Below are 14936 nucleotides of genomic sequence, written 5' to 3' on the forward strand. Positions count from 1 at the left end.
TCTTGGTCGAACTTTTCACATAATTACTTCTTTGACTATACGATCATAGTATAAACTCCACCATTGCAATTTACACACTCCACTATGAATTCTAACACTAGTGTATTGTGTTGGAATTGTGTGCCAGGTCAAAGGGTTTTGACCGAGAATAAATTCAATGAGACATTATTTTGTGAATTAAACGATAAAGTGTCAATCTATTTTCAGATTAGATGACTGTGGTATATTCATTTTCTCAAATCCGATCCCGGTGAGAGAAATAATGGATTAAAGTTGGAGCAAAACTACGATATAATTAAATGAGCTAAGAGAGAAGTCGTGAGATTAATTAAGGGAGTTAATTATCCACATTGGAAGTGACAACCTTATTAAACTAATATTTAATAAAAAGAATTATTACATGTAATAATTATAGTCGACTAAGATGGATTGTAGAACCGACACCGCCGCACGCACGCGCCGCCTCGAGCCCATGCCCGAGTTCTTGGACTTGGACTTGGCAGTTGGTCTTTGGGCCCGTCAGTGTGACGCGGTAAAGCCAACGTGGCTGACACGTGATGAAGTCTATGTCGTGAGCGTACCTAGACGCGATGCGTGTCCAGATACATCCGTCCATGAATGAATGAAACATGATGAACTCTACATCAGATACGCTGACACGTGATGAAGTCTACGTCGTGAGCGAACCTAGACGCACAGCTTGTCAAGATACATCCGTCCAGGATTGGCTGACATGTGATGAACTCTACGTCGTGAACGAACCTAGACGCGCTGCATGTCTAGATACGTCCTTCCAGGATCAGCGTCTCCAGCTCCTGAAACGGTTTGTAATGTTCGGCTGTTATTCTCTTCTATATTCCGTCTTTTGGGTTATCGTACACCCGGTTTAGTTCTCTTGTAATCTAGAAACCAACACATTGATGATGGATGCATCATGCATTGGAAGCTAGCTGCAAGCAATTTTTGTTGCGAGGAAAGTCGTTTGGCTCAGAAGTTTCCACACTAGAGAAAAACATAAAAATCATTCCAGTAAGAGTCCTTACGGCACGACGTTCAACCTTCATATGAACGTGATTAGAGTCAAATTCATGAATCATGAAAGACCTAGCTAAACATGGTTTTAGTATAGGTTTGAAGAATATGCAATTATTTAGAGTATTTATTTATCACTGAAAGCATATAAGCATATATTAATTTGAGTCTCAGTGTAATTCCAACAAAGTCACAGAATGTATCTATAGGATGAGTTTAATTAAGGTGAACAATGGATCAGCTCGCCAATTTCTTAAGTCAATAAAGTGTATGTTTATCGGGAAGTGGCGGAGGGATCACCCAGGTTTTTTATGTGAGAATTGTTGGCGGTAGAAACAATTACTACTTCAATCTCATACTATTATTTAAGAAACAATTACTACTTCAATCTCATATTATTTAAGACATTTTTTTTCAAAATAATAAGATTTAAGAAAATTATATTTATTGAATTAAATGTAGATAAAATATAATAATCCATCTGTTTCACCATTTTTGGGCACAGAAAAAGAAATGATACGTACTGAGTTAAATTAGAGTGGAATGAATAAAGTACAAGAGAGAAAAAGTATGAGAGATAAGAAAGAATAATGTAAAAGAGATGGAAAAACAGGTATAGATGAAATAAAGTAAGAGGAGGTATATATTTTGTTTTTTGCTTAAAAAAATTTAATCACTTATAGTGGGACAATCCAAAATGAAAAATTGATCACTTATGATTGGGCGAATAGAGTATGAGATAGAATAATTATAAAAGAAAGAAGAAATAATAAAGTAAGAGAGATTAGATATTGTGTTAGAAAAAAAATGATATAAATATGGGATAAACCAAAATAAAATACAAGTCCAAACAAAGAGAGTAAATCTCAATTTATTATTATTCTAGCTTTTACCATTAAAAAAATTAAAATACTATGTTCTAGATGCTTTAGAAAATGATACTAATATATTCAATATTTGGTGTACATCATTTTCTGAGATATTTATTAAAATAATTAAGTTTCTGCGACAATTTTAAATTACCATGAAGCTAGAAATATAAATGAAGGGGGGGATAAAATTATATCGTTATCTATAAAAATATGTACACTTTTTATTTTTCCGTCCATCACATAAAATAAAAATATGGGCATTCAATTTAGGAAAGTTTTTCCTAACTCATTACTCATATACATTGATTTATTTACAACTTAATTATACCACTATGTCACATTACTAACTAATTAAACACTAATAATAATAATGTAAGTCTCACCATCTACTGATACTAGTCTCGCTATCTACTTTACCAATCGAATACTAATTCTCATGTCATTTTAATTGTCTATATTTTAATGAGATATAGGGAGTATGTGAGGAAATTTTGGAATTTGAGAGAGTGCAAATATAAGAAAATTTTGCAAAATTTTGCAAAATAAAAAATTAAAGTAGTATACTATATCAAGATAATTGACGAGGCATTTGCGCCCCACTTAGTGATAATTAAGCTAGTGGCTCCGCATACTACCTCAAAAAAAAAATCAAAATACTAGGTATAGCTACTATGCTTTTAATATGAAAGCAATGTACAGTCCAAATTAATACAGTATATAACCACAAATTCAGTGGCCCATGGATAGTTTTGAACCCAATATGAATTGATTGCTATATGCACAACTGGCAATTAACAAGAATTCAAAACATGTTACTTTTCTGCTTAATGCCGTAATATATTATTTTACATGGCATAACAGTATCGTCCAATAGATAATACAAACATATGTAGAGGTGGCCAAGATTGTATTACAGGAAAACATTTTTAAAAAAATCATTTCACTAAGAATCCTTATGGCGCGACGTTCAACTAGACTTGCTTTTTAGTATAAGTTGAAGAATATGCAATATGCAATTATTTATTTATTTATAATCAAAAGCATATAATTCCAATAATGACAAAAATAAATGCTTTGATGGACATATATTTTATTGATTCTCAGTTTAATTAAGTTGAATTCCAACAAGTGCACAAAGTATATTTATTGGATGAAAAATATAGAGGTGGTACCGATGGATCAGCTCACCATTTTCTTAAGTCAATAGAGTTTATCTTTATTGAGTTTTTTACGTGAGAACTGTTAGCGGAAGAAAAAATTAAATCTCCATTTATAGTAATTAATTATTTCCTTAAAAATTGAAATTTTATCTTGTAGCTTTTAGAAAATGATAATAGATTCAATATTTAATTAATCTCATATTCTGAGAGAATTATTGAAATAGGGACGTAATCAAAAGAAATGTCAACAAATCACAAAAAAAACATAAAAAAAAAAATGTCAACAGAATTTCAACGGTAGTCAATGATTGATGTTGTGTTGATACTATGTTGACATTAAAATTTTGAAATTTTACACTGTGTTGATATTGTATTGAAACTGTGTTGAGAAGTTTTGAGTTTGTACAGTATATAAGTTTGCATTTTATTACTACCCTATTGAAATAATAAAGTTTCTGCGATAACTTCAAAATATCACCTCAAAAGAAAAATCAAAATACGATAAGATTTAGCTCGAACGGACCAAATATATAGCCTCAGATTATGTGGTCCGTGGATCCAATATGAACTGATTGCTAAATGCACAACTAGCAACAAGAATTCGAAACGTGCAACTTTTGTGATAAATGCAAAATTGTACTATTGATTACAATTGTATGGTCCTGTAGATAGATAGTTACACTACAAGCATAGCTATAAAAAACTATTCAAAATGTGTTACCTTTGTATGGTGTCGGTTGATTATATATGTGCTACTAACTTTTTACATTACGGTGTTTGCCACTGTGTATGAGCCACACACATCACAATCGCATTTTCTAAGGATAGAAAGTGTGATTAATCGCGACTAGGAGATGATGAAAGAAGCGGGGAATAAGAAAAGGAAAAGTTGTGGCAAAATTGAATATGAACTGAAATAATTCGTATGATATAAATCAGAGTGCATGATACAAGAGATTATAAGCTCGACTTTTACATTACAGCGGAATGATCAAGAGCGAATGACATCGTGTATGGAGACACAACGCATCCAAGTACTATTAAGTCAAAGGATCTTCATCGTCTATGCTCAACACTGCATATTGTCATCACTGCTCAATCCAATAGCCGACCTACATAGAGGTTTGGGGGTCCCTTGGAACCCCCAATAATTACAATATTAGTATGTGTTTTATATTCGTAGGTATAATATGATAGCTTAGCTTAGGTGTAAGTTCCCTTGCCTAGCATCTCCCCAACCCTAGTTCGAATTTCATCAAGCTCATTTCTCTTTTTACCATTTTCAATTGTTTTTTTTACCTATTTTTTTATGTTTTTTATATTTCTTATATTAATTATACACAAAAAATTCATATTTTATGTACTTTATTAATTAATCTATTCAAAATTAATCATTTCAACATGCACTCTAATTTATATAATACGAATTAGGCTACTAATTCAAGCTTCTATTTAATCTGGCCCAGCTAAACAAATTCCCTAGGCCAAAAATTTTAATCATACTCACTGGTCCAAATGTTCAAGCATCCACTGATCCACCTCATCTAAAGCAAAACCCAAATACAACCACTGAAGTAAACCATGGCTAGGGGTGGGTAATTATACCGAAATACCATAATACCGGACTTATCGTACCAAAAAAATACCGAAAATATCATATTTTTCGGTATACCGTAGTTTACGGTACGGTATGATACCGTACCGAATCTTTCGGTACGGTAACGGTATTAGATTTCGTATACCGCAGTATACCGTAGTATACCGAATCTTCGGTATATACCGACGCTTCGATATACCGTTGATTATTAAATATATATACACATAATATTTATGTTATTTTTGTAGGACTATTATTATATATATAAAACCCTTGTATTTATAGCAGGTTGGATCCTCCATTTTCAGTTTCATCTACAAGTAATTTCTTTTGTCAAATTCACCAACAAGGTTCCAAGAAATGAAGATAATGTTGCTCATGATTTTATAATTTATTTTTGATTTGGTTGTCAAAGTTTTATAAATTTGAATATTAGAATGACTATATGGAGTTTAATCGTTTTATATTTTTGAAGTAGTTGAACAATAGAATTGTTTTTTAAATATTTTAGGCATAATATATTATTTTTCCGGTATAACGGTAAGTCGTACCGAAGTTTGGTATACCGCAAAATTATGGTATACCGGAATGTGGTACGGTATACCGAAAATACGGTATGGTAACGGTATCAAAAACTACCATACCGAATTTCCGGTATACCGGAAAATTCAGTACGGTATCGGTATGGTGTTTTGTCATACCGTAACTTTCGGTATGGTATACGGTATGACACTCAAAGTACGGTATACGTATCGAACCACTCCATGGCCAAGCTTTTCCAAACCCAAATACTCCCTCCGTCCCATAAAAAATGTCAAACTTGTGAGACAGTATGTGATTTTAGGAGGTTTTGTTTTGTTTGTTAAATAGAAAAATAAAATATCATTTTTATATTAATGTGAGAATGAACTTTTTCTAAAAATAGAAATGAGACATCTTTTATGGAATAAACTAAAAAGGAAAGTGTGACATTAATTATCGGATGGAGGGAGTATATAACCTCAAATTATGTGGTCCTTGGCTCTAATATATGTCAATATGGGTGGATTACCTTTCGTTCCTTTAGATATGGTCCCTGTAGATATTCAAACTGTGTTGGTGTCAGTTGATTATATATGTGCTACTACTAACTTTTAACCCAACATTTTTGCCACTGTATGTGAACCAGACATTGGGCAGGCCATGATTTTCTAATACTACCTTCGTTCACCAAAATTTGTATCATTTTTTCATTTCCGTCTGTCCCCCTAAATTTATCCCATTTCACTTTTACCATTTTCTGTAGTGGACCTCATATTCCACTAACTCATTCCTACTCACATTTTATTATAAAAATAATATATAAAAGTAGGACTCACAATCCACTAACTTTTTCAACTCACTTTCCATTACATTTCTTAAAATCCGTGCCGGGTCAAAGTGGGACAAATATTGATGGGCGGAGGTAGTATGAAAATTTTTCTCTCATAATATCGGTAAGTTCAATTGCTTTTAAACACAAATAGTATTCCTTCCATCCGACTTAAGATATGCACGTACTTGAATAGCACAAGATTTTAGGAGAAGTTATTAGGTGGAGTAAGTAGAGAGAAAAAGATATGCACATACTTGAATAGCAAGGGTTCGAAAGTTTTTCTCTCGTAATATAGGTAAGATATGCACATACTTGAATAGCAAGGGCCATGATTTCCCAAATAGTACTGATGGTAAAAAAAAAAAAGGAGATTTTAATTTTGTTTTTAAAATTTAGCCGAGGACAACTTTTTGTATTGTATTGCTTTCCAAAAATGATTCTCTCGTATAGTTTTGGCCAAGGACTTTGTTATCCTAATGATATAGTAACATCAAAATGTATTGTTGCTATATGGTGATGAATTCTTTTCATATTTGTAAAGTCGGTTTTGATCATCGAAATAATATGACTTTAAAGTTATTGTTTGCAAAATTATTAATGAAAAAATGAAAAATGACTAATTTTTGTTAACAAATCAAAATGAAAAATACATACTTAAATTATTAAATGGTGGTGGAAAGAATATTTGGTGTTATTTTCATTGGTATGAATTTTAACAAATGTTTGAAAGATATTTTCAAGGGTATGAATTTTAATATTTTTGAAATATATCGGTTCTCCAAGCATCCACCACATCCAACACAAAACCCAAAACAGCAACCGAAGTAAACCATGGCAAAGCTTCTCCGAACCTTAATTCCAGTCCTTTCCCCCATAGCCTTGCTCCTTGCCACCGCCAACACGGCATGGTCGACAGACGACCTCCTTCACCTATGGTTTCTACGGCGGCCCGAAGCCAACTGACCTAATCTACCAAGGCGACGCCCGCTTCTCATCCGACTCCACCTTCCTCCGTCTCACCAAAACCGACAATTCTGGCAATCCATTAGGGTCCCGGGTTGGCCGAGCCGTGTATTCCAATCCAATCCAATTTTGGGAAGCCGGAGCGCAGGTCGACCTCAAAACAACCGTTAAATTCATTATCAATCCCAAAAGCGGCGACTCAAACCCAGGCGATGGCATCACTTTCTTTATCCAGCCTGTTGGCTCCCCAGTCGGAGCCCGCCGGTGGCAGCTTTGGAATCTTCGATGATTTTGGTAAAAATGCGTCCGTCTTTGCGGTGGAATTCGACATCTTTGTTAACGGTAGAGTGGATCCGAGTTATCGTCATGTTGGGATAGACATTGGATCACAAGTTTCCAAAAACACAACCGACGTTGGCAACGCAATTTTGGGGCAGGAGGTGACTGCTGTCAAAGCATATCAAATGGAGAGAAGATTGGAGAATAATTGATTGTATTAATATTCCAAAATAGATTGATTACAATTGATTGTTTTTCCATAGATAGCATATTCTCACACCTATATAATGAGGTGTTGATTTACATTGTAAAACATAAAAGAAATACAATAATCCATCTTCTACTCTCAAAGCTTTTCCAATATGCATTGCCCTATGAAACTAGGCTCTCTCGATTACCATCTTTAAGATAGTATCAGAGCAGGAAATCAACAAAAAGCCTCTATTGGAGGTCAGCCAAATACACACTCTCGACCTATTGATCGAGACAATCTCAAGTCTAATTGATTTGTACATATTCAACACAAACCAAAGCCAAAATTCCTTACTGACGAAGAACCTCGGCATAGGCTCCAAGTGCACTGCTGCAACAACGACACAGGCAAACAACCAAAGAAGTAACGTATCAGACGGATCTGGCGAATCGCCATATCTATGCAGCGAAAAGATTTGGCCGGAGAATGGCCACGCACCGCTGCCAGAGAACAAGGAGAGATATCCTCAACGAAGAAGACATATGCAAATGCCCTCGTCGACGGCAGAGAAGGGGTATGCGGTGGTTTAGCGCCACTGGTGGCAGTAGCACCTGTCACCGACGCCGGAGAAAACAAGGAGGGTGGATGTCTGCTGTAATTGGCGATCAGTCTGCAGACAGCAGCGTCGGCGTCACATACAGCAACGTAGGCGTCGGCATCGGTGTCAACGGCAGAAGCAGCAACACACGTGGCAGCGGCTAAGCAGCGTCGGATGCACCACAGGCGGAAGGGTTGAAGCAATGGTGGCTAGGGTTCTACGAAAAAAACCCCTAAATACTCCCAAATATACGAAACACCAAACCCACCCCACACTTATTCCCAAATCTCAAAAACCACCCCACCAGCAAATCCCTTCCCATATTCCACCCCTAAATTCCCCTAAATTCGAATCTAACCCCCGCCTGATACTAAACTCCCAAAACCCACCCCACACTCCTATAATATACCAGAACGAATCCCACTTTGCAAAAATATTGCAAATTACGCCCCAGCCTTCCGGAAATAACAAATACCAGCCCTCTATACCCTGTCAAAACTCCTTCGATGCCCTAGCATGTTCCTCTACATCCACATCAGGCCCGAAAGACCCTCACTGGATCTTTAATTGTGGGGCGACCGATACAATTTCGTTTGAAGCCTCAGATTTTGTATCTATCTCCACTTCCAAAAAATCCTATGTCCAAACTGCCCGTGGGGACCTATTAAAAGTCATGGGCGCAGGCACAATAAATATTTCGCCTACTCTATGTCGTTCTAATTGTCTTTATGTCCTGTCATTATCACACAAGCTCCTATCCATTACTCATGTGACTAAAGAGTTGAACTGTAAATTACTAATGCAGCCTCAATTTTGCATGCTGCATGATATCAAGACGGGGACGATAGTTGGGCGTGGCACTGAGCGATGCGGATTGTACTATGTGGACGAGATAACCCAACAGAGTGTTGCAATGATGCTGACTCCCAGACCAACAGACAGACAGGCTTGGCTTTGGCATCGTCGGTTAAGGCACCCATTTTTAGGATATTTTCGCCTACTTTTTCCGGAATTAGTTACTTCTATGAACTCTTTTCATTGTGATACGAGAATGAAAACTCCGTTTGCTTTGGTACATTCTGATGTTTGGGGTCCTGCTCCTATCACTGGGGGCAGTGGCGGAGCCAGAAATTTCATCATGGGGGGTCCAAATTTAAACTTTAAAAAAATTATATAAATTAAATTATAAGGTTCAAAATGTAAAAGTTAAATGCAATCACATCATAACATTTGTCTTCTATTCTTCATCTTATGAAATCGCTGCATAATGGTTTCATTGGTAACTTTAACAAACACATCCTTTTCCATATAAGGAACTAAGCAATCATTCAACTGATGAAGAATCAACGGAAGAATGTTTCTTGAAAAAACGATCCATATACATACAAAAATAGTCAACACTGACTAAGTTTGCAAAATATAAATCATACACAAAAAAGGATAAAGTTCATCTTATGCTTCACAGCTAAAAGAATAAAGAGTAAACAAAATATACAATATGCTCAAATCTAAAATGTTGCTGTCACAAATCAAATAGTGTAAAACTATTAATACATACACATCAAATATAGTGTAAAACTATTAATACATACACATCAAATTAGGAATAGGAGTTAAAGAATTCCAACACAGAATCGCCATAGCCATGGAATTACATAAGCTATCTTCTTTCTCCACATTTGAATTTTATGTGTACCAATTTAGAGCTTGAATATGATTATTTAGGTCTCAATTCACATAACTATTGCAGCCAAACAAAAAAATAACATATATAGAAAAATCAATTGAATTTTATTTGAGTTTTAAAATATACTTCATCCGTCCCACAAGAGATGTCACACTTTCCTTTTTAGTTTGTCCCACAAAAGATGTCACATTTCACTTTTTGGAAAAAGTTCTCTCTCACATGAATATAAAAATTATATATTCTATCTTCATTTAACACACAAAATAAAACCTCCTAAAATCCCGTGTCGTCCCACAAGTGTGACATCTTTTGTGGGACGGAGGGAGTACCTAGTTTTAGATAATCAGATTTCAGATTACGCTGCAGAAGGAGTAGAACCGCGGCAGAAGGAGAAATCTAACTAAGAGGAAACGATTTATGGAGTATAATTTTACTGAAATCTATCTTTAATATTAGATACATATTATAAATTATAATTAATATGAAATTACTAAAATACCCCTAGGTTTTTTTAAAAATTAGTGGGGGGACCATGGGCCCCCCCGGCCCCACCCTCCCTCCACCCCTGACTGGGGGCAGGGTTTTCGTTACTTTGTACTTTTTATTGATGACTACTCCCGCTTGACTTGGATCTATTTTTTGAAAAATAAACATGAAGTGTTTGATAAGTTCGTAGAGTTCTCTAACCTTATTCAAACTCAGTATAATCACAAAATCCAATCCTTAGATCCGACAATGGTGGGGAAATTTGTCAATAAAAAGATGCAGGACTTTTTTAAGATAAATGGATTAGTCCACCAAACCTCGTGTGCATACACTCCGGAGCAAAATGGGATAGCCGAACAGAAAAACCGATACATCCTTGAAATAACCCGAGCCCTCCTAGTTGAATCCAAAATACCAAAATCCTTTTGGCCCGAAGCCATAACTACCGCAGTATATCTCATAAATCGCTTACCCACCGGAATACTTAGCTTTAAAACTCCCTTGGATACCTTTTCATACCACTTCAAAATTCCTTCATCCTTATCTCTTGAGCCTAGAGTATTCGGATGTTCGGTCTTCGTCCACACACGAACGTTCCAAATTTGATCCCTACGCCCTCAAATGTGTCTCTTGGCTATTGAAAAAATCAAAAAGGTTACAGGTGCTATGACCCAACAACCCGTTGGATGCACACCACCATGAATTGTAATTTTGTGGATGGGGAATACTTCTACAGCCAATCTAGTAGTCATGGAGAAACACGACCTTCAGACAATAGTCCGAACAACGACCTCCTAGATTGGCTACCAAATATTGAAAACCACCACTTAGGGGGAGAGCCACATCCAGGGGAACACTAGATAGAGAGAGAGCCACAGCCAAGCCCTGTCACAGACGTTGGTCCACCTAAAAAAGTTAGTGGCATCGTCGGGCCGTCAAGTCATGTAATACAAAACGAAGAACAAAGTGACATTGTTCAACCATCAACCCCGCCTTCGATTCCTGAGGTAAACAGTTCAGATTTTGATAGTATATCTTCAGAATGCACTAATCTTGATAGGGGCAATAATGAGGAATGTGGAGCCAGTGAAGGGAGTGGAGATACAGGAGAACCATACAGTTGCCCCAAAGGATTACAAGGGGAATCCCTCCTCAACGATACTCACCAGACTGGAAAGGGAGAAAGACAAAGTACGCAATATCCAATATAGCTCAAAGTCACCTTTCAGAAATAGCCCAGGCCTTCGAAGTTGTCTTATATGAGGAGGAAGACATTCCACGGTCATTTGAAGAGGCTAGCAAACATAAACATTGGAGAGAAGCCATGAAGAATGAGATAGTTTCCCTAGTAAAAAATGGCACATGGGAGAAATGCATGCTGCCAAAAGTAAAGAAGCCAGTTGGATGTCAATTGATATTCACCATAAAAAGAAGAGCAGATGGTTCAATCGACAGATATTAGGCGAGACTCGTGGCAAAAGGGTACACTCAAGTGTATGGAGTAGATTATGAAGAAACATTCTCCCCAGTTGCGAAGATGGATACTGTTCGAGCCCTACTATCTGTAGCAGTGTGCAAAGACTGACAACTACACTAGTTCGATGTGACCAACTCCTTCCTCCATAGAGAGTTAGAAAAGAACAAGGAAGTGTATATGGAAGTTCCATCGGGGTTCTCCGAAGAGTTTGGAGGAGGAGAAGTCTGCCGACTTCGAAAGACCTTGTATGGTTTGAAGCAGTCTCCACGGATCTGGTTCGGAAGATTCTGCCAGGCAATGTTCAAACATGGATTTCAGCAAAGCCATTCCGATCACACACTCTTCACAAAAAGGAGAGGCAACAAGGTAACGTGTCTGATCATTTACGTTGATGACATGATCATTACTGGAGATGATGTGGAAGAAATCCAGAGTTTGAAGTAAAACTTGTTTAGAGAATTTGAGATGAAAGACCTCGGAGCACTGATATACTTCTTGGCGATAGAAGTGTTGAGATCCAAACACGGGATATTCCTAAGGCAAAAGAAGTACGTTCTAGACTTATTGGTAGAAACAGGTCTCCTCGAATGCAAGCCCGCAGACACTCCAATGATTCCCAACCATGGCTTGAAAATAGAAGGAGTCGATCTTGCAGACAAGGAAAGGTACCAACGGCTTGTCGGAAAACTAATCTATCTCTCTGATACGTTCGGATTTTGCACTATTTTAAGGCCATTATTTGGTCCGTTTTTATGTCAAAATCACATTACATGTCCATTATTTGCATATTTTATCTATTTTGGTATTTTGACGTGTTTTGTGAGAAATGTGCATAATTGAGCCGAAAAAGGGAGCCAAAACGCAAAGTCTGAAAATCTGGAGTCAGACAGCGACCGGCGACCGCCGCGAAGTTGTACGGCGACCGCCGGCGCCTGGCGGTCAGAGCAGTGCAGCGGTCCGCCTCGAAAAATTACACTTGGAAGAGAGTCTCGCCCGGTGACCGCCGGAAGTCGTGCAGCGGTCCGCCGCCGAAGGAAAAGAGACTCTGGACTCCAACGCGACGACCGCCGGCCAAGGTGCGGTGGCCTGCCGGAGAAAGGCGGAGAATCCGAATTGCCCTAGATCTGCCCCAAGATTTACCATATTTTGAAGATATTTTCCTTCTACAATGAGGATTGGCTTTCCCCTATAAATAAGACCTCAAGCTTCATCACATTATAGAGCTTCTACTTGCAAAATAATTCACAAAGATCAAAAGCTAGAGTACTTCAATTGTGCAAGGAGTTGGAGAAGGATTTCAAGAACATCAAGAACGACAAGGATTCAACCTACGGATTTTATTTGCTTTAGTTTTATGTTCAAATTATTTTCCCTTCAATCTATGTGTTTAGCTTATTCCATTATGTGTAACTAAACTCATAGGATTCTAGGGATGTGTTAGTAACGACTTTGGTTATACAATTCTTTTGTCTATTTAATATCCGTTTTGTTTTTACTTTGTTTCTTTCCTAAGTTAATCTTGATGCTTCATGATTGAGTGACACAATCGTGTATGATTTAATATAGCATGCTTCATAACTGTGAGAGAGTTCTGGCGAGTTAGGTCCACTTAGTAGACGCTACAGTTAGCTTCCCTTAAAACGGCTGTCACGACCGCATTTTGCTAAGGATAGCGAAAGCGGGTAAATCGCGACTAATAAAAGGATTTAAAGGAATTAGGAAGAAATGGAAATGGAACTTGCACATTGAAAAGTCAAACAATATCGTAAGATAGGATCCAAGTATTCAAATACAAGGATTTAAATGACAATAGCATTTCATCAAAATGAATCAGAGTTACGATGTTGAGAGTTTACTATTCTCTCTTAACAAACTGCAGCGGAAAAAGTCCAGAGAACGACTTCGCGTATGAAGACACGAAGCGTCGAGAGATCCACACTTATTTTCTTAAGTAGCATCGACTCTGATCATCACGCCTCCGCCCCATTTCTTAATCTGCACATTTATAAATACATGCAGGGCTGAGTACAGGAGTACTCAGTGGACACATGCCGAAAACAAAACATACGATATATAGTTGTCATCCATCTACAGTATCACACGAGGGTTTTTCTTAAAAGGCCCGAGCATACTAAATTCTTTTTGTAAGCTAAAAGTTCGATTGATCAATCTAAGTTCTTTTGGATCCTCGCCTTATCTGAGAATCGTGTACCGTGAAGGTGGCCACCTTCAGCGGACACATCGCCGGCCAATCGCTGATGGCTCACGGCTCGCGTGCATGTTATTCCAAACAGGATTTGCTGTCCTATTGGGAACCGAATTCGTTAAACTCGGGCTGGCATCGCCAAAACCCGCGGGCTATTACCCCAACAGATAGGCCTCAAAACAAACATTTTATGGCATGACAACAACTTTAAAACAATCACTGCTTCATTTTGAGAAAAGATGATTTTTCATAATTTCACAAATATTTACTTTATATCCACACTATAGTGCTGGATATTAAAAGAAAGCCCACCTGATACGCTTATCTCCAAATAACAACTCTCGTGTTGGCCTCACTTTGCTCTCGAGCGAAATATCCTTTGAAAATAAATAGCGTAGCACGCTAATTAGTATTTGAAACATTTCACTTGAGAAAACAATGCATGCATCCTATTGGATAGCACCTATATCTTTGTCTCGGCTTATAGGATTTTCTTAATCCTACTTCGGGCTTCACTACTTCATAAGGTTTGATTATTCACTTTACTAATTTCAGGGAAAACTCTATTTTCTCGAAGATAATCACTTAGGTAAGTAAGGGTACGAATTCATGAAAAATCCCTTTCTAAATCCTTTCTTGAATTTTCTTAAGGCCTCCCATTGGCTCCTCCAACTTCAATATTTTCCATCTTCAGAAGCTTAGCAAATTATTCGGACATTAATTGATTGAGCTCCAACTCAAGTCCTTAAATTAAATTCCAATCCAACATAAATAATTCTGGGCCCAATTACTAATCTTGGTACAGAACGCCCCTTCAATTAAATTTCAGTCCAAATCCTCCACTAATTAAATGGCCCAACTGCCAATTAAAATCGGCCCACTCTCCATTCCCTTTCATTTCTCTTCTGGCCCAAATCGTACAATTGATCCATTATATTTCCTTCTTTAAATAAGGTTTCTTGGCCCAATCCATTTATACTCTTTTACTCCATCGGCTATACTCCCAATTCCTTTCCTAACTTCTAACTTCCA

At 37.2% G+C, this 14936-nt stretch overlaps 1 pseudogene; it reads left to right on the forward strand.

Annotated features, from left to right (window-relative positions):
- Nucleotides 1-6785: 6785 nt before the first annotated feature.
- LOC125192288 (agglutinin-2-like) lies at nt 6786-7711 on the forward strand (annotated as a pseudogene).
- The last annotated feature ends 7225 nt before the right edge of the window (nt 7712-14936 follow it).

This window comes from Salvia hispanica, chromosome 4 (assembly GCF_029641045.1).
Source record: "Salvia hispanica isolate PSC_SH4W2 chromosome 4, Shi_PSC_v1, whole genome shotgun sequence".
Taxonomy (NCBI): Eukaryota; Viridiplantae; Streptophyta; class Magnoliopsida; order Lamiales; family Lamiaceae; genus Salvia; species Salvia hispanica.